Consider the following 22,239-nt stretch of genomic DNA (forward strand, 5'->3'; position numbering starts at 1 on the left):
GCCCGCACATGGTGGCAGTCCCTACGCTTGCTCCCAATGATTGCTACACGCTGGCCTCAGCGGTTTTATTTTTTTCTCCAAAGACATTTTATGACTACTTCCTATTTTCTATCACACTGGAGAATCTAGTCTATTTTTCGAGGCATTGCTTCATTGATTCACTCCTTCAGCCATAGGCGTCCCTATATTGTTACATTTTTGAGTACCTGTGTAGATAAGGCACAACACTTTAGCAGTATAGGGATCGGCAGTGAATGGGACTCAGCCTTATCCTCAGGGGGCCTGAAGTCTCTAGCAGGGGAAGGATTTGTCCACCCACTGACCCAGTTTAGTCTGAGACTGGCCATGCGTGGCTGATCTGAGGGGAGCCCTGTGACTTAAACAAGTCAGGAGGCTATGGAGAGCTTCTTGGAGGCAAGCAGTTGTAAAAGTAGAGAAATGGCCTCTAACAAAAATATTAGAAGGGTTTAGAGGAACAATGAGCAGGGAGGGAAACGGATGGGGGAAGGGGGAATTAGCTTCCTTTTCCTAAAAGGCCCCTCATTCCATCATGAAGCCCCCACTTTAATGACCTGATTTAATACTAATTACCACCCAAAGGCCTCACCTCCAAAAATGAGAACATTGCAGGTTAGGGCTTCAATGTATGAATTTGGGAGGACACAAATCCTCGGACCCAAACAATTTTCTGTAGGTGAAATTAACAAAGCTGTAAACTCCAGCTAGAGGCACCGGGTTCTGGGTCAGGGATACATGAACTTTGTACAAATTCTTAACGATCCCAGACTTCCTTTTCGGATCCGACAGCCAGCGATGCATTCATACACCCAGGCAAGAACTCCCTCTCACCCTGTTTTGGAAAGTGGGTTACTGAACAGGCACCTGCCCGAGAGGAAACTAACGAGCACATGAAAAGACGCTCGACTTTGAAGTCTCTGAGACCTACGTATTCAAATGATTATTCAATACTTTCGCACACTTACTAGATTAGCAAACACTAAAAGTCGAACAGTACCAGCATGATGAGAATTTAGAGACATGGGATCCACCTCATTTAGAGAGCAATTCAGCTCATCTAGAGAAATGAATACAGAACATAGGCTACTGGTGTCACTGTTTAATCAGTTTAAGTGGTATAGAAACTTCTTTTCCATCTCTACTTTCCTCCATTTATGATAGAACTGTCTTAAATATTTACACACCTTGAGAACTTTATCAGAAAGTATTATAACTTTTGCTTAAATATCAAACATAATTTAGAAAACTCAAGAAGAGAAGCAAAGTCTTTGATATTTACCCACACTTTACCTATAATTTTTTTCTTCGTGTTCCAAGATTCCTTCCTTCTTCATCTTTTTAGAGAAATTTCTTTAGCCATTCTTGTAACATATGTCTGCTGGTAATGAATTCTCAGTTTTCTTTCATCTGAGAATGTCTGCATTTCCGCTTCTTTCCTGAAGGATAATTTTGCTTGACCTAGAATTCTGGACTGATAATTCTTTTTTTTCCCTCGCACTGGAAAAATATTTAGCCATGTCCTATCAGACTTAATGGTTTCTTTTGAGATACCTGCTGTCATTTGAATTGTTTTTTCTTTACAGGTAAGGGGTCGTAAACTCTGGCAACTTTTAAGATTTTGCCTGTAGCTTCCAGGAGTTTCACTATGATGTACCCGGCATGAATCGCTTTGAGTGAGTCTTAGTGTTTCCTCATCTTCTTGAATCTGTAAGTTTATGACTGTTGTCACTGTTCCTTCTGGTACTTTTTTTAGCCCTGATGTCTTTCTCCTGTTCTCCAGGGCTCCGGTGAGATGAATGTTAGACCTTTTATACCAGTTCCCCGAGTCTCGGAGGCTCTGTTCATTTTTTTTCCTGCTAATTTTCTCTGTTATTCACCGGAAAATTTCTATTTGACTGTCAAGTACAATGATTTCCCCTATTCTGTTCCCTCTAGTCTGCTCTTGAGCCATCCACCAATTTTTTAAAAATGTTTGATTATTTTACTTTTCACTTCTGAAATTTCCATTTGATTATATTTTTTATTTTTTGAGAATTTCTATTTTTTACTGAGGTTTTCTATTTGTTTCAAGTGTTTGTAATTGTTGAAGTATTTTCTATGACTATGTCTTTAAAATCCCTGTCATATAAATCTAACCTCTTTGTCATCCTAGTACTGATGTCTGTTGATTATCTTTTCTCATTGGAGATTTTCCAGGATCTTGGTATAGTGAGTGGTTTTTCTTTTGAAATGGAACATTTGGGGTATTATTATGAGACTCTGGATCTCACTGAATCTTATTACCCCAGAAAGTGAAGGGATACACCACCTTGGTTCTTTCTGGTTTTGGCCACAGTCCAGTTTCCCCTCCTGAGCCTTTGTTATCACCCATGGGTGAGGCCCCTCATTACTGCCGGGGATGGGGAGGAAATCAGACCCCGACTGGGCCTCTCCTGGCATCACACCAGAGAGACGGAGGTGTCCCTGAGTACTGCCCCCACATGGTCTCCGTTGACACTTTGGTGTGGTTTTACACCGTTTGATACTTTCCTATCGCTCTTGGCTGCTCTGTCTTATTTTTCCACTTTCTTGTACTGTTTTGGTTTGGTTAATTTCCCATGACCTGTCTTCAGTTTCGTGATTCTTTCCGTGATTGTGCTAGTCTTCTGGTGACCCCTGTCTGATAGGGCCAAAAGCTGTCACAGCGGAGTCAGGTCTGATGATTGCTTTATCTCTCTACATTGTTTTCTTGACATTTTATATACCTCAAAGTCTTTTGCTGAAAGCTGGGCAATAAAGTCGCATAGCACAATAACTTTTTTTTAATGTCTAGAGATGAGCAAGCTTTCCTTTCGTTAGGCCTTTGGAGTGTGAGAGCATGAGATCATGTTAATCTAATCAGATTTGGGGTGTTTTAGGTGCTGGTTGGTTAATGCCAGCATTCACCTCTCTAATATGTGCCACAAAATTCACTTTTTTTTGGTGCCGTTTTTTAGGGTCTTGTTCTACCTTCCAACATATAAGTTGGTAAAAGCTAGTCTCAGTACTTTATAATCATTTTTCTTGCATTATCAATTTGTGTTACAAGTCTTTTTTGATGGGTGGTCTTTCCTTTTCTATCTGTCGATGTGAGAAGTATAACCATCAAACGTTCATGCCCTCATTATTAATGGTTATAAAATTACTTAGTTAACCAAGAGTAAAAGAAATTGTAACTTATATACATATACATATTTATTCTGCTAAGAACAAATTATATGGCCTTGAAATGTAATTTCATTACTTTTCAGCAAATCTTCCATCACGTAAACCCATCAGGCCTGGCTATTTCCCTTATTGAATTTGAGAATGAGAAATTGAGGTTCCTTTTAAGCTGTCAGAACGAAAGAGTTTCATAAAATATACTATCAAATAAGAAATATTTAGCATATTTATTGCTATGGTAATCATGGACTGTATTTCAGTAGTAAACAGAGATACAATATTAGTAGTAAATCTTTAAAGAGCATTTGTGTATTTTTCAAGTACTTTGGATATCACTTATTGCCTATGGGAAGACTATAGCTAGGAACTTATTTTTAGATGAAATAAATCAACATATAAAGAACAAGAACTTCTACTATAAATTAGAGGTAGCATAAATATTCATGATTTTTGTCTTACATAATTCTTCTTTTAAAAACGTTTGTCCATACCTCGTTAGAAAAACAACTGACACTTCTGTCTCGGTGCCAAACTTGGGGAAATGATATGCTTAGAGAATTGCTTATTATATTTTTTAAAATCGTGTACATATGTATCATTCCAATTGTCTCATTTACTTTTATATTTCCTGCCCATTTCCTAATCCCATCTTTCCCACATACCTGCAGTTTGCCCTCGGGAATATTTAATTTGTTTTTACCTCAGTTTTCTCATCTGTAAAGCGGTGATATCACCACTTTACGGATGAGATTGCTTAGAGAATTCGATGATTTCATTTTGTTAATAACGTAGAACAGCCTCTAGCACATAAGTAATTAATAATATATTGCTATTATTATTTTCTGAATGTAATATGCCTTATTCTTAATAAAATTGTCGAACATGAAACACTTAGTCAGTTAGATACAGCACTGTGGAACCTGTAGTGATTTTGGTGGTAGCTGTGTAGGGTGATACTTGTATCCTAGCTTTATAGGTGCTACACTGAAAATGTTTTGCTATGAATGTAAATGAGTCTTCTAATCTGACTTAAGGAACAAGTAAACTAAAGGTGATTTTATTGTGGAGCACTATCTATATCTATCTATCTATCTCTCTCTATATATATTTGTTGAAATATATTTCAGTTTATATATATAATATGTATATAACTGAAAACAAATATTTTGTTGTCAGGGTTGCAATGTCAAGAAGAACAATGTGAAATAAGCACCTGCAATATAAAAACATTGCTTTCAGAGAGAACACTGTCTTCAGGAATAGTAAGAACCCATATTTAAAACTGATCAAAATTTACTCTTAATGAGCTTTCACTCAAACTCATTTTGATCAGCTCCAGTTTTTCCACGCCTCTCTTTGTTACTGGCGTGTAGCGTGGCACGTGTGCTTGCAAAAGCGTGTTCCAAACCCTCGCTCCATCTTACCACGGCTCAGTGGAAGCCGTTACCTATCACCTGTTGTTTCTTTGCAGGTTTATGTTCTGTTCTACTTCTTTAATTTCCCTCCTTCACACATTCATGCAGGTCCCCCGCCCACCCTCACCCCTGCCAGCAATTATCTAGTGAAGTTACATTCACGTATGCGCATCTACCAATACTTCTACAGAGAAAGAAATCAATACTTTGAAATTTGACTGCTCCAATTAAAATATATATGATCACCTGCTATGAAACAGTTTTTTTTCCTCTTTCACTCTTTTTCTATCTTTCCCTCTCTCCTTTTTTTCTGTCCTCAAATATATGTTGACTAGTTTAGAAAATGCAGTCATCATTTTCATTACATTAACAGCCAAATTTACTCTGGATGTGGGAGTAAGACACTATTTATACTGACCTCTTAATGTATTTGATTAGATTTTGAAGAATTATGATTTGATTTTATATAAATTAGTAAATGTATGTAAGATGGCTTTCTTTAGATTCTGTTACAATTAGCCGTAGGCCTTTGGAACTTACTGATTTTGTGTGAAAATACAGATGCAGTTAAACTCTTAGAAATAATGTAAAATTCATCTGGGGCATTGAGGGGGCGGTTGTCATTTGTCTGTCTCGTGAAAGCACTTGTCCTGCAATCTGTCGATCCTTGGTTTGTTTAGATCAGTGTACACTGAAATAGTGAAAGCCATAATCTTGCAGGTACTGACATACGCAAATGCAAATATCAGCTGTTGAGAGCATTCCCTGCCTATGCAAATTTCTGAATTAGTCCACTTCCAGAAAGCATAATATGGGCTTAACAGGCAAGCCTTGGAGTCAGACCATAAAGCACACAATGTGACATCAACACAGAATTAAATGTTTAATAAGTGTTCACCGGTATTAATATTACTGTTGTGAACTCATGCTTTTGTTACATTATTCCTACCTGGTTGCCTATGTAACTCTCAGAAAGATGGTGACTTTTACTAGTCGTTAAAAAAAATAATCTATTTACAACTTATTTTACTATGATATCAGGCCAACAGTTACTAATATTGTGTCTCCATATTGACTAGAGGAATAATTATGCTGTTTTCAACAAAAGAAAAATACACTAAACATTGAAATATGTAGAAGATAAATTTTAAGCTATATTTTTAAAGTGATTATTATCTATGATCCTAGATTAATGAAGATCAGAGAATTGAAGATGAAAGAATGAGGGATAAAAATAGGCTAAGTCTTTAGGTGTTAAAATATGTTGATTTATGCTTAAAGTTGGTAATTATAACCCTGTCTCACAGCTTATATTTCAAACTAAGAATGGAGTTTTTGTGTACAAAGGGGCACAATCATAAACAGAAATGACTAAGAACCTAAGGAAATACCATAGCAACAATTTAATAACAGATTTCTTAATTTCGTAAAGTAATGTATCTAATACATGTCAATTTTCTTTAACAATTGTAAATAACTTTTATCAGTAGATAGAAATTTTAAAATATATTCATGTTTTTTCTGTTAGTATCACAAACCACAAAGATTTTCACCCTAAACAGTTTTAAAAATGCTTTTATCATCTGATTGTGTGTTTATATTAAATTTCTATTTTTAGAGTTTTTTTTTCTATAATTGGAGTGAGTATTCATTAATTTGAGAGGTATCCTAATGGGTGATTAAGTCACATTTTAGTATAATTTATATAATTTGGATGGATACATATACAGATATTTAGTAAATTCCAGACACTTAGTAAATCATTCTCTCCCTTCCATCTATATGCCAAATTGAAGTGGTCATTTGGCAAGTGACCAGTTAATTTGATCAATGCAGATACCAAACGATATTATGCAGGAAAAATGTCACTTGGCAGCTTAAGTCAGGTCTTAATGGACCAAATGATTTGATGCAACTACACGGCTAGATTACTCACGTTGTATGAACTGACCCTAATAACAAAAACAACAACAACAAAATGGAACCTATTTGCCAGTATTATCCATATACAATTAAAATATACCTATTTTTTAAAATAAAAATCTAAAAAGGTACTAGAAAATGAAAACTGTATTAATATGTGCTTAGAGAAGAGAATTAGATACATTTGTTGCCTCTAAAAAGGAAAAGGCACACCAAATTAGTGACTCGAATTCAAAGAAACAGGAGTCGGACATAGGAAGTCAAGCAAATCTTTCCAACTTTTATTATTTTACAACTCTGTGATCAGATTGGTCCATATCAACTACATATGTAATGAAATACATATTTTTGAACTACATATTCAACAATATAATAGCAGACTCTTCTACTTTCATAATTTAAAGTGAATATTCTAAAAATAATTTTATTTATGGAGGTATCAGCTAAAATACTCATTACATGGTGGTTACTAGAATCTAACATTTAACCGATGAATAAACTCAGAGGAAGCTATTTTACTGAATCTTAGGCTGAAGATGACCTTTATCTCATATATACAGGTTGAAGTAAATTTAATTAAAAGTTAGATAATTAGTCATCTAAATTTTAGATGGTATGAAACTGGTCTTGTGCAATTATTCACTAGGGAATGATTACAGCTGTGTGTTTTAAGGTATGAAAAAATTATTATTCTGGAGAATAACACCAAAATAACAAATTCCAGTGATATTTATAGCAATTTCAAGACAAAATTTCCGTAGAAAGGCATTTAGAAATTGCCTTCTTGTTGAACAGAATTGCATTTATCATCGCCTTACTCTTAACATTTCTAAATGTACTTGTGCCTGTGGCAAAAATATGTTGTTTTCATGCTGGAAAGAACTTTTCCTTGCCATTGTGTTAGACTGTTAGTGTCTGTGTATAACACTTGGGCTTATACAGACTGAAAACGGAAACTAATACATTTCACTCATTTAAAAATCATGTACAGAATTCCATTAAAATTATGGACTAAATATGTTTATTCAATCCATAATATACAATTTATCAATATTGAGTCTATTGACAGTATATCTAAATTGATAAAATATTTTAAGAGAATGTATATTTAAGATATGCCACAGAAAAAGTGCAATTTTAATCACTTTCTCCTTAGTCAGGCTATTGTTCCTCTTGCTTCCTCTCCTGGCCATTCCTGTGTCTTAGACGTTGTTCTTACTGAGAATTCTTTTGCACTACTTGGCACTATTTAATTCTTGGAAATTCATAGTCTATTTTATTCCATTCTGAAAGGGTTCGCTCACAATTCACTAATGAATGCCCGTGTGTCACAGGCAACCGCCACTGTTCGGCCTTTATATTTCTGGATCGCCGGCAATCACTCTCTTTGAAAGACACCTATCCTTGGACAAAAACACATTGGATTTCTTGCTCTCCTCCAATACTTTAAAATGAAGATTAACATACAAAGTACAATAAAAATCACCTTAATTCTAAAATCCATAGAAAAAAACTGTCCGTAATTTGGAATGTTTGGTTAATTGAACGAGTTGCACATGAGAAGGAAAGCCATTATACATATTTTTTACTCTGCTTCCTAGAACAGGGTTTGCCCTTGATTCAAACCTAAAATCTAGGAATAATAGCATTTGTCTTCATGAGTATCCATCGGATGTTAATAAAAGGTCTGTAATATGAGTGGTTAAGAAATCCAGTCCATCGATCACCTGAGTCGCGGCTTCTGCCTCTCTCGAGTCTGGCCCGAGGCGGTGCAGCCCGCGGTGAGGACGGCAGTGCTGGCTTCGCTGTTGCCCACGATCCCCCCACACCCCGTCTCCCCTGGTCCCTGGGCTGCCTCTCTCTTTTCCAGGGTAGGGTAGACGTCTGAAAGAGAAGGGGACTCCTGGGCACGGGCAGGGATCTTGAGGCCGTGGGTGCTCGTGGTCATTAGATGCTCAGGTGACACTGTCTGCGTCGCGTCCCCTTCCAGTTGGCCACTAACCAGTCCACCCTTGAGTTCTTCCACGGTCCTCGTCATATCAGGTTCTTCCCTTGGCTTCATCTCTCCTATCCAACTGGTCCTTCAGGGTTGTTGGGTTTTTTTTTTGTTGTTTTTTTGTTTTTTTTATTCCTTCTCACTCTCCCAGATTCAGAAAGTACAGGCAATGACCAGAGAAGCCCCGTCTCGCTGCTGTGGGCAACGGGATGCTTTTACTCTGCTGTGCGTGGGGCACTTCCGTGTCCTTCAGACCGGCTGACACGTGCTGTGGTTGTGCTCTGAGCCCCGCTGATTTGGCTCCACGTGGGGCAGACAACCTCCCCGTCTTCCCCAAGCAAGAGAACTGCCCAAGGGCTCAGATGCCAGGCCTTCCCCATGTCTCTTTGTCACTGTCCCCGTAGAGAAGGGCCTCATGGGTGCACGCCAGATTTCTCTGCCCTCCCACACTTTTATTTTTCTTGTCATTCTGTTTTAGGATGAAAGGAACTTAAAAATCCTTTGCTGTCAGTATTGAGGCCTTGGGTAAAACTGAACAAAAGGAAAAACCCTGTTTCACGTGTATCTTGTTACTGTGTATCTGCATGGTGTACACGTATAGAATTAGAATCATTATGTACGTAAAATTGCGTTGCGATTTTTCAGCCCACATTATATTAGCTTCGTTAATTTTGTGTCATCAAAATTCTTCCTATATAATTTAAAGGTTTGCAAAATTTTACTATACAGACTAATTATAATTTATTCTAAGGGCCTCATTATATAGATTATTTCCAATACTTAGAAGTAATACAGAATGAATATTTTTTAACATAAATGTGCTTTCACAGATATCTTGGTATTTTTCTAGAATAATTGCCTCATGGAATATAGGGTAGATTTTAAGAACCGTTGATACATTTTGGTCTATTATCCTCTATTCCAAAGATGTCATGAAAATTTACATTTTCCCTTCAGCAATGTTTAAGAGTGCCATTTTTACCATTTCTGTATGAACATTCTTACTAATTAAAAAAAATTTTTTGGATGGTCATATTCCCTTTTCTGTGAGTTTTTCTTTGTATAACTTTATCTTAACTTCTGGATTATTTCCTTGTTGAATTTTTATGAACACTTGCTACAGGTTTATTTCTTATGTGCCTTTCTGACCACTTCCTTATTCTATTGGTCTTTCTGGTCTTTCTCTTACATAAATGAAAATAGGAATTGTTTGGATATTAGGTCTGTAAACTCGGTACACAATTCTATTCATGTCATTTAAATTATTTCTTAGAATATGAGCAAAAGCAATAGCCTTATCTATTGAGAGAGTTTGCTTTGTGCAGAACCACTTTCACAGAAAAGGGATGCGCGGAGGACTTGGAAAGGTCTGATTTATCAAGTGACATTAAGCAATTTCAACAAAAAAGCATTTTCTCTGAACGTTTGTAGCTTTGTGCAATTACAGGGCACTGAACGTGGGTAGAAGGAAGGTTGGAAATTTCGGTTATAAAGCATTACTTAGCCAAGTGTGCAGGGCTTTAAGAAAAACCGCGTAGGAGTAATGCATTCCCCACCGAGAATGAGTCAGTGATCTCTCTCTCTATTCCCCATGAGGGCCCATAAAACAGAAAAGAACTTGTAATTCCATCTGCAATTTTGGTGACTAACCATTAAGGGTTTAACTTAATATTTGTATGTTCTCTAGAGAGAGAGAGAATGCCCTATGAATACCAAATTATATTTGTAACTTATGATTTAGCTGTAGGGTTAATAGCCATATTTGCAATTCTTTAGAAGTCTTTATCATACAGAGTCAGGATATGTATTGTAAGAGATGAAATGTATTGCCTGCTCTTGTAGAACTTTGTTATTTGTAGATTTAATTGGTGATTAATGCCTGCTATGAAAAGAAACTGAGTCTAAAGGGACATTATTTAGTCTACGTCATAAGAACTAATTTATATCTGTTCATGAAATATACAAGGTACACTCACTATGTACATATATATAAACACATATAGATATGATGTTCAAATAAATATAATCTGATTAGTCCCCATAATTCTTTTCTTCAGTGTTTACAAGTGCATTTGAACACCAGTCTGGAGGCTTTATTTTTACCAGTTAGAATATCTTGACCTTTTTTTTTCTTTTTCCTTTCCCCTTGTTCGGTTCTCTAAAATAACCAGTAGTCACTGTGCATCAGCACCTGAATAGTCCATACAATTACTCGGGTAAGAAATTCACACCTCCTATTTGGACTCTACTATATGGAACAGGTCCCCAAATACTTCCATTGTATTCATTCATTATTTCATTCCTACACCTAAGGAAGGATCAGCAGCCACGATCTTTATGCCCACTAAGAATGCATTGACAATGAGTTCAGAAAGATCGGAGTCAGCACTGGGATTCGGGGGGCTGGCCTCTGCGGGTCCATTCCTGCTTCTTCCATTTTCACTGGGGCCCGGGAACCACTGTGCTAATGCCTCTCATTTGCCGAAGTGCCCTCTGGGGGTTCAGGCTGGTTTGCACACCACAGTGTGCACCCGACTGCTTATTATAGTTTAAATGTGATTTTCTACATAGTTGGGTATCCTCTGAAATACTTATGTAGGAGCAAAATAGCTAAGGTTTGGTAAAACTTGCCTACAATGTTTTCCGAACCTTGTTTGTTCAACTTTTTAATGTTCATTCATTCTAATCTTCTAATTTTTTATCAGCTCAGTGTGATATACTTTTCTAAAAAATTCTCCATTTCTTTTATATCAAAATGTATATTGGTATAATATGCTTCCTAGTGCTCTCAAATGATTTATAAATATATGCATCCATTTCTGATTATTGATATTTTCCTGTCGTTTTTTTCCAAATCAATCTTCTTAGTGTCTTACCCACTTTTATATATAATTTTTAAAGGAATATTTTTTCTCTTCTTAATTTTTGTTAATTCTTTAATACTTTTCTGCTTCCAGTTTTTAAAAAATCTGTTTCACTGTCCCAAGTTTCATAACTTATAATTTAACTTATTTATTTTTTATCTTTATTTTATTTACTAAATCTAATACTATAAATTGGCCTCTAGACATTAGTCCAGCTGAATTTTGCATAGTACTTACATAGAACTTTTATTTGTAACTTCATCATGAATCTCTTTAACACACATTAATTTTCAAGAATTTTTAAACTTTTTTCAAAAATTGATTTCACTTTAATTGCTTAGTGACTACAAAATGTCAGCTATAATTCACTGAAATTTGTTGAGAGGAAACTTTTTTGGAATTTGTTGAGATTCGTCAGCAAGTATATCAGCAATTTTATATTCAATCTATTGTACTTAAAAAGGAATGTGTTCCTTTTTTATTGCTTCTTTTGGGGGGCTCTGTGGACACACTCCCACAACCACCATATATTTTATAGGAGATCAACCTTTACAGTTTTGCCATTTAAATGACACACACAATTTTAATTTAGTTATTCTTTTACGGAAGCCGTCAGGTGCATATAGAGCCCATTTCTCCCTCTTCCTGGGCAGATAGGCAGAGAGAACTTCCCCATCAGCCTTTCCTTAGGGGTGACCATATGCTGAAGTTGGGGCCAAAGGAATGTGGGAGAAAGTGTTGGCTGCACTTGGGGGTGGTCATTGTGGGCTTGTAAATTAATATTCTAGCATATGTATTGAGTAGACAGTTGGATCTGCAATTCTGGACCTCGGTTTGTCTTTTAACTCTTTATCATAGTTACAATTTCTTTGTATTCTTTCCTGTATTCTGTAAAATCTAATTCTCCTCTGTTGGTTAATTAGTTTCCTTAATAGTATCTAACCTTGTATTTAACTAATCCATTGACTTTTTAATTGCTAGAACTGCTTTTCAAGAAGTTCTACTTCGTTCTTTTTCAAATCTCTTTTTTTTTCTCAGTTTCTCAGTTTACTATTTCATTATGATTTATATTACTTTAATCTTTTAGTGATATGATTGTTTTGTAGTATTTTCAGGTTGCTATAGCTCAGATTCTTGGGATGCTAATTTTCCTCTCTGTTTGTTTACTTCTCTTCACACTGAATCTTTACGTCTTATGGTTTGAAACTTTGTTGTTGAGCTCGCGTTGTCCTCATTGATTTTTCTGTGGGCCCAGGCACTTTGGACTCGAGTCATTTGGAATCTGTTCTGTGTATTCCAAAGGTTTCAGTTGACATTAGGTTGATTTTACATCTTGATTACTTTAGCTCCTCTATGTCAGAAGTTACCCAAGGTTTTGAATTTTCCTTTTGAGAGTAATTCATTCATACTCTGTCGTGGGGAGTAGCAAGCTTGTTTTTTTACTTGGGCTTAATATCACGTCTTCTGAACTAGCATGACCATTAAAACACAACCACTAAATGTTAGGCTTTATATCTTTATTCTGTTTCTTACTTTCTCAGGTTGTAATGACATTTTTATGCATTTGTAGCAAAAAAAAAAAAGTGTTAAGTTTTCCATGTCATTGGAGTTACTAGTACAATAAATCTTGTTATATTTAAAATGTCTATTAGACATCCAAATGTAGATATCAAGTAGATAGTTGCGTGTACAAGCAGAGACCTCAGTATTCAATTGAATTTATATATATTTATATAAAATTTATATATGTTTATATTTAAAAAATATATTTATACATGTATATAATCCTAATCGTCATCCTCATAAAACAGAGAACACTGTTGAGAGTTCAAGTTAAGACATGGGAGGTGAGAATATGTTTGGCTGTCTAGAAGCCATTAGTGACCTTGAACATCATCTGAAATCAATAAATAATAATGAAGAGTTAAATAATCAAGGATAGAGAAGTGGATAAAACAACTACAGAAAATTTAGAAAGTTTTATTTTGAAGGGGAATAGCGATGTGGGCTATATCTTGAATCGGTCATAAAATCAAAAAAATTTCTGTTTCTTTGAAGTTTTTTGATGCAAAGTTCTTGGGTAAGTTTTATGATTGCTGAATATCTAAGTTTTCTCAAATCTTTCATGTTCGTCGTACGTTACCTTCACATGTGCTCCATGTCACATATCCTTGCATTCACTAGACTTTGTTTCTGTTACTCGTTCATTTGCCTGCGTCTAAAACCTCGTCTGTGAGGGTGGGAGCGGTGACTGTTTGCACGTGGCTCCTGGGAGCTGTAAAAAAGTAACACATGGAACAAACTTCTGTTTACTCAGTGTTGAACACAAACATATATATTGATTGTTAACTATACATGTTGCTTTTTCAGTTCTTCTGTGTGCAGCTAATGATTAGAGTATAGTAAGGATATTCTTGTGATAATGAGCTATGTATATACTATATATATATATATACATATATATGTAAATACCTGTATACATAGTTCACTATGTACAACAGCCCTTTGAGATAGGTGCTATTTATACATTTAATATAGTAGAAAAAATCTTTACTATCATGGATGTCAAGATTTCTCCTGGAGCAAAATGATGAAATCTGTATTGTGAGATTAGAGCTGCGTTTATCCTAATCTAGCAGAGCCTCCCTAGGTAATCTTAGGACGTTTTCTATTAGCGATATGGCATCATCGGCATGTGTCTAAATCAGTGCCTTATTCCGGAGGAACAGCATAACCACAAGCAGGTGACTCGCTGCCTGTGAGCAAACCAGTCGTTGACGTTCGTAGTCAGTCTCTCCATTTGTTCTCTCGTTTCAGCTTGTGACATCAACAGCACGCAGTTATGACAGAGTAAAGTCCCATTTTGCAGAAAAAGTGATCATAAAGTCAACAAATTGTTACATTAGGACTTAAACAAGAGGTTTATCCTTATTCTACTGCAAAACCAAAACAAACAAACAAACAAACGGTTTCTGGCCCTTTTCCATAGTCTGAGAATCTGTGATATCAAATTTGATAATTCTAATTTTAAATTTGTGGTTATTTGTAAGTAAGGCACAATACTTACTGTTACGTGAGAATTGCTGTATCTACATATTGATGTTTTATTTTTTAATACTGAGCAATCTCCGTAATCAATGTCTTGCGATATGTATATATTCAATAGTCTATTTGGATGCTCATTCTTTCTATTGCATTTGAGTGGTTTATTAACAAGTTCATGATCATATGTACCAAGCTCATATAAGCAGGTGTGCGCGCGCGCGCACACACACACACTCACACTCATTCACTGCAGTCCAGTCATCTCCACAGTACCTCCTCCCTTCTCCTCCTGGCCTTGGCACGTGCTCAGACTTCTGCATGGACAAACTTTCAGTCTTTCCTCATATAGTAATTTTTATTAAACTATTGAATTTCAGAATGTTTCTCTCTCTTGGAAACATTGCTGTTAGCTGCTTTGTGTATATATTTTTGAGCATACCTCTAACGTTCTCCTTTTCCACAGCGAGTTCCTAAATTTTCTGTTTTTTTTTTTTCCTCTGCAATCCTGGAAAGATACTAGATTTTCTTTCTTCACTTTTAAGAGCTTTTTCAAGAAGAGAATCCCCCTTTTCTTCTTGATATTGTGATAACTCTATGTGATTTCTAGCTCAAGAAAAACTCACACACTAAGAAGAATGTATCATTTAGAACAGGATAAAGAATCACAATGGCTTCAAAGAACAAAGTTTTATTTTTGTTCACTCTACATGTCCTTCCAATGATACAAAGTGAGTGAGGAACCAAAAGGGACAAAGGGTTCATTTCAACACAATTACAGATGCGTCACAAAGAAGGCATGGTGAACAGTTTGCTTCAAATGCCTAAAGGTAACCAACATCCATTCTGCCTATTGACATTGTCCAGAGAAAGTCATACAACGATACTCGAGTTCAATGGAAAGATATGACCATGTGACTTCTTTGGGCCATGCTTCTACCTTGCATGTGTGGGGCATTGAATATTTATTGACTACCTAATAGGAAAAAAAGTCTTGAATAAATGCATAAATAAATTTTAGCATGTGACAAGGCTTTGAAGGAAATGAACAGACCATATGAAAGATAATGTTTAAATACTATGAAGCGTTGCTCCTATTTGGTTAATCAAGAAAGCATCTCAGAAGAAATCATATTTAAATGACAAATGAATAATTAGAAAAAATTTGAACTTATGGAAATCACATTTAATACTTTAAAATTTCCTGTATGCCATTTATCTTTCCTTCAAATAGATACTTATTTGATTCATTTTTACCGATCTCTCATTATATCACTTCAAGCTATAAGAAAACGTATTTTAGTTTGGTCCGCTTGCTACAATCAAAATCACTTACGCCTCGATACTTGATGTGTCAGCTGCAAAATTAAGTCTCGGTAGAAAGCAGTATTCTCATAGAGCATAAACTAACGCATGAGTCCATAAGCCATAGACAAAATTTAAAGCCTACTATCAAACCCTTGACTCTCTAGTGATGTAAATCTATTTGATAAACAAATATTCTCTCAAAAATATCTGTATACACGCTGTATATATTTATTTTCTAGAGCAAGAACCAATATTATTTATATCCACTTATAAAAGGATTGCGAATTATATTTACTGTCTAGTTGCCTAGCTTTATATTTACAGATTACGCACTGACGAATAATATGAAGTACCTTATATTTTTCACATTTTTCATTCAGATTTTCCTCCACTAAAATAAAATACAAATATGTCACACCATCGTTTTATGTATTTCTACCATTAAAACATACATTAAAATAAGCTCACTCTAAAAGCGAATATGGACTATTGACATCATTCTCTTTTCAAATGCGAATCATTAATTCTTTAAATGAACATCTATGTGGATGTCTTGTAATTGGACGTCTATAAGCAAACTACAGGGAAAATTGAGATTTCACGTAACAGCATCAAATATATGCATGGGGAGTATGATGTATGACCCTGAATGCCTTCATCACTTACTGCAGCTTGTATTCACAGAGAGACCTGAAGGGGAGGATCTTATCATGAAAATAACAAAAACTGAGTGTTTGGTAGCAAAGGCCAACAGCTTTGAGAATTAAAGAAGAAATCCATCTCTCTCCGGAGAGTAAAATGGGGGTGGTGGTGAATTAATGAATTAAAATGTCAAAGAACTTGCGAAGTCTTGAAGATAATGCCTTAACATAAGATTAAAGCCAGCCATGCTATAGTGTTTTGATAAAATGAAAAATACAGCTAGGTTGGCCACAAGCAGTTTGCATAATCTCTCTGAGACCGAAGAGAGAAAATAGAGAAGATAATAGAGAGGCGGTATGTGAAAAATTTAGTGTATAGTAGGTACTCGGCTAATAATCCCTTTTACCGTTAACTTAAAAAATAAATCTTTATATTAATGAAATATTTTTTGCGCCAGAGTGAAATCCAGTTTTCATTGAAAGTAAAGTTTTCCTGTGAGCATAATTAAAATGTTTGGCTATGGCTAGAATTTGATAGGTTTTCTCATGTAACACCACCCCCCCGCACCCCAGATGGATATTCCTTGTGTATTTTTTTTTTTTTTTTAGCACTTAAAAACTAGATCATCTCCTCCTAGGCAGGGAGACTTCTGTATTTCATCGCTCAGTCAGGTTACATTCTATCTTCTTAAAACAGTTACTGGCAGGAATAAAGCTTCCTACAGTCGGCCTGCACCAGTGGTCCTCCACGTTCATGCCAAATCAGAGACGCTGGGAGAGCTGGTTAAAGCCGAGGCCACTGGCCCCGGCCTGAATTCCTGCTTCAGGTCTTGAATGGAGTTCCCAGGTGAGCTGACGCTGCAGGCTTGGGGACCACTCTTCACTGAGAACAGACTTTGACTAATACAGAAGTGGAGAATAAGGTGACCTTCCCTGAGCAAATGGCTGAGCGGTGGAGCGTGACCGCTAGGGGCCTGCCTGCAAGGACGGCTGGTTTCCTTCTTCCTTTCTATAGATCTCAAAGGTTGTTTTTGTTTACGTAACTGCATTGAAACCAATCTAAGAGAACTGGACAAGTATAGTGACACAGCGTTGACCGTCAGAAATAATTCTGCTACATCGCAAAGGTATTTAAATAGTTATAACTAGGTGCACAATTCCTGAGAAAAAAGCCATCACTTTGCAAATGTGTTGTAACTCCCGTTTCATTAAGCTCCGTGTTATTTTTGCGGCAAATGACTTGTTTGATAAGTCATGAAAATCTTTCATTAAATGCTTCATTGTCATTCCAAATAATAGAATTGTGTTTCCTATTAATATCTCTGGAAAAGAATAAGGTATGTGACCTGACCTTTGCAAATTGTATTCTAAGGAAATGAAAAATTCGTTTGCATAACGTCGTCAATGTTATTTGCGATGTGAAACACCGCGATGGGGGTGGGTGTAAGCTGGAGCGGTGCTGGGTGCTGTCGGGTCAGCGAAAGGACCCTGGCAAGTCTGCCCAGCCAGGCCTGTCAGTCAGCTCCCCAGGGTTACGATTCTGACGTCGGCGCGGGGCCGGGGTTTGCAGGGCAGCAGCTGCAAGGTGCCAGGCATCGCCAGGTTACTCGGCCCTCACCTTGTCAGAGGATACCGGGGGTGGGGCGGGGGGAGGTGGGGGGGCACGTGCTCTGGACGGTAGGGGGCGCCGTGGTCGGCCCCGGAGCCCTCCTGCACCTTCCTCCTCCTGGTGGTGGCCAGCAGCTTCTCGCAGGGTCCTGCCCTCCCGGCCCCGCTCTCCCGCCCCTCCCCAGACTGCTGCCAGTTCCGTTTGGAGCTCTGAGGTTCGCAAAGGCCAGGAGCCAATGCCCTATCAAAATCCACTTTACGTCACTTTTCTCATAGCAGGTACTTCACACTGTTCTGCATTTTCCCTTAATAGAATATTCTGGAGATATATCACTATGTAAAAGGCTGCCATATCATATACTTAATGGTAATATATTTTTTTAAATCAACTGCTTATGATATTCATTCACTATTAACAACAAAAAACACTGCAGTAGATATCTTACATATAGCATTTCACACAATTCTGTGCACATCTGTAGAATGCATTCCTGGAAAATAAAAAGTCTGGGTTAGATTTGAGGTGCTTTTTTTTTTTTTTGAAGTCTATGATACAAGATAAAGTGCATTCTGGCTGAATTCCCTCCGTTAGAAACACGGCCGTGCATCCCATTCCCTGAGCCTTGCAGACTGGGTATCGGCGCGTCTTTAGAGCCCGCCTTCTGGGTTTCGGACACGCGCTGGGCGCTTCGCGTGTGTCCTTTCTTTCTGTATCAGACCCACCTCACTGCACTGTGAGGTCCAGCTCTGTTCAACCGCCGACATGTTTTGCTGAGATCAATGATGATCTTAACGTTAAACTTAGCAGATATAGTTCAATTCTTTCCACTTCGCCTAAGAATTTCATACGGCTAAGCATTTCATCTTGCTTGAATTTACTCTATTTTCTTGTTATATTTAACAATACTCTTTTTTTTTTCCTCTCCTGTCTCTGGAGCGGCCCGTCTTTTCAATGGTGCACATTCTCCGTTCTCGTCCAGTTCCTTTGACACTGGTGATCTTGGGATTGTGACCTCAATTCTTTTTACTTCTCAGTGAAGTTTTACTACTTTTATAATTGTAAACTGCAGACTTCACCTCTTACCCGAGTTCTTGCACATTCCTCTCCACCGTGCAGACCAGTCTGGTGTTCCACAGGAGCATCTCGACTTTTCCAAAGCGATGTATTTATTTCCTCTCTTCCAAGCCCTCGTCTTTCTGTATGTATTCCCACTCGGTGCCGGAGCACAAATATAGGAGTTTCTCTTAACCCCGTCCTTTTCCTTACCATCCTCGTCCTGCGAATGAGGAAATACTGTGGGTTTTGATCCCCTAGTGGCTTCAACTGGTCTCGACCTCCTCATCTCTGCTGCTGGCTCCCTACCCGGGCCCTCGTCTTTCTCCTGACTCTTTGCAGTCGCCTTCTGACTGGTCCACTTCATCTCACGGTGGCCCTGACGATCTGGCCTCTATGTTTAGTCTTTTCTTTTGAAATATGACAGAGAACATAATTATTCAATATCTGCATATACTGTGAGATGGTCACAGTAAGTCTAGTCAACATCCATCATCATCCTGTTAAAATTTTATCGTGACAAGAACTTCTAAGATCTACTCCTAGCAACTTTCAGTATACAATATTGTATCATTAACTGCAGTTACCACGCTGTGTAATACATCCCCAGGACTGGTTTATGTGATGACTATAAGTTTGTACCTTTTAACCATCTTCATCGATTTCACCCCGATCTCCCACCCCCAGCCTCTAGCAACCACCAATCTGTGCTCTTTATCTACGAGGTGTTTGCTGTTTTTCTGTTCCACATATAAGTGAGATCAGACAGTATGTGTCTTTCTGTCTCATTTCTCACTTAGCATAAAGCTCTTGAAGTCCGTCCACATCATCGCATATGGCAATTTCCTTTTTTTATGGCTCAATAATATTCTAATATATATATAGTATTTTCTTTATCCTTTCCTCCATCAGTGGACATTCAGGCTATTTCCAAGTCTTGGCTATTATCGATAATGCTGCAATGAATATGGGGGTGCGGATATCTTTTTCACTTAGTGTTTTTATTTCCTTAGGATAAAGACTCAGAAATAGACCTGCTGGATCACATGGTGGATCCATTGTTAATTTTTCGAGGGACCTCCATGCTGTTTTCTGTAGCGGCTGTCCTGATTTGCGTTTCCCCCAGCAATGCCGAGGCTCCCTTTCTCCTCATCTTCCCCAATGCGTGCCTTCTCCTGTCTTTTTGATAAGTCATTCTCACAGGTGTGAGGTGATATCTCGCTGTGCTTTTGATTTGTATTTTTCAGGAAATTAACAAAATATCCTCGGATTTTCTCAAAGTATTATAACATGAGGAACGACAGGTTTTTTTTCCCTTTCTAGTTTTAATAAAGATGTTTTCTGAAATGACAGTAGTTAATTTGCATGGAAAATTATAAATAAAAGTGAGATGCAACGTTATTAATAATCCGAGGCCAATTAATGGCACCCGTGAATTTATGTCTTGTGTGGTGTTAATTAGAACAAGACGGTTTGGAGAGCCAGTCACTTCACGATAAATTCACTGTTCCTTCACAGGACAGGCCGCTGCCCTGCGGTCTCTGAGCCACATCCAGGTGGCTTCAGAAGGGCGTGAGGAACAGTGTGACGGCAGCAGCACAAAACCTGTTTTCTTAGAAAAAATCGTTCGAAGCAGATAGTCTGCTAACTTCCGTAGTTCTGCCGATTTGGCAGGTGAACCACTCTTCTTGCATTCACTGTCGTTACATTTTATTCCGCATTTATGGGTGTGTGATATCCTCTTTTGGAAAGCATGCGTGAAACCTGACTTTGCATAACATGCAAAATGGATCATTCACTCAAGAACACAAAGAGTTGCGTTATTTTATTTTATTTTCATTTTTTGGGGCGCCGTAGCCATGCACAAATACGCCTTCCACTAAGTTATGTGCTAATCGTAACATTGAACTGCAGAAATGCAGAGTTCCAGACGGAGCTGTGTCATCCGAGTCCCTCCTAAAATGTCTTTCTCCTGTGTTCTTCTGACGTCTCGGAGCAAATGATACACAATGGAATCCCCGTTTGCTTTTGAAAGGAACTGTCGGACCTGCAGCGTGCCTACCATAAACTAAGCAGGCAGCACCAGGCGAAAACAGCAGAGCTGACTCGTGCGAACGACCGTGCGGAACAAAGCGAGGCCGAAGCGAAGAGACTGAGGTTCCAAGTGGAGGGACTTGAACAGAGGCTCGCACAGGAAGATGACAAGGTACCTCTCAATCAGCGCGTGCTAGGTAGCCTCACGATAGCTTTTTCTAGCAGGTATAAAGCATCTTCTCCTTTGTTAATATAAGGCACTAACCGGGGTAAAATCTTTACAGTTGAAACACTAAAATCAATGAAGAGATTGTAACTATAAGGAAAGAGAAAATATTGCATAAACAACGTGCTCACCTTTCCGGAGCTAATAGTCTGATTTTTTATGCATGTTCTAGAGCTTCTATCGAATGTTCACGAATAGCCAAAGCAGCAAAGCCCATGAATCACTGAGATCATAATCAGTAAAAAATTATCATTTATACACCAAAAGGACAGTTCATGGACCAGGGGACGTGGCATGAGGCTCAGGGATGCGCCGGCTACAGCGGCTTGCAGGCTGAGGGGCGGTGACTGCTTAGTCTTCACAGTGACTTGTGTCAGCGTCGGAATTTGCAGGTCTTACCTCATGTGGAACCTGGGAAACCGTTCGAGTTCCATGTTTTCCAGAGGCGTAAGCAAGAAATGACCAAGGTTAAATTCATCTCACAAAATAAGCTAAATTAAGCTGTTTGTGTGACTAAACGGGTTCTGTCAGCTCAGGGAACCTTCCAGGTTGGTCTTTGTTTTTGATTTGAACACTTCAGATATGTTTTAGCATAAGTGCACATGCCTGTGTGTGCATGCGTATACGTGTGTGTTTATATATGGGCATGGTATCATTAAAGGTCGGTGTTTTAAAATTTTAAGCTTTAAGCCTTTATCAGAGGAATATTAAACATGTCATAACTAAATATTATAATATGTTATCCTCGGTGCCCTCTGGTATTTCAAAGTATGTAGCCATCTTATTTTGTTGTGTGAGGTCAGCTCGCTGATGGGTTTACGGAGTCTTTGAGAGGTTTCTAGAAGGTAGAGCCCATGATGTCCTGCAAGCACACCTACAACAGGTAAGTGATTTCCAGCCGAAATCACAAACAACAAAGAAATATAT

The sequence above is a fragment of the Rousettus aegyptiacus genome, unplaced genomic scaffold, assembly GCF_014176215.1.
Source record: "Rousettus aegyptiacus isolate mRouAeg1 unplaced genomic scaffold, mRouAeg1.p scaffold_m13_p_12, whole genome shotgun sequence".
Lineage (NCBI taxonomy): Eukaryota > Metazoa > Chordata > Mammalia > Chiroptera > Pteropodidae > Rousettus > Rousettus aegyptiacus.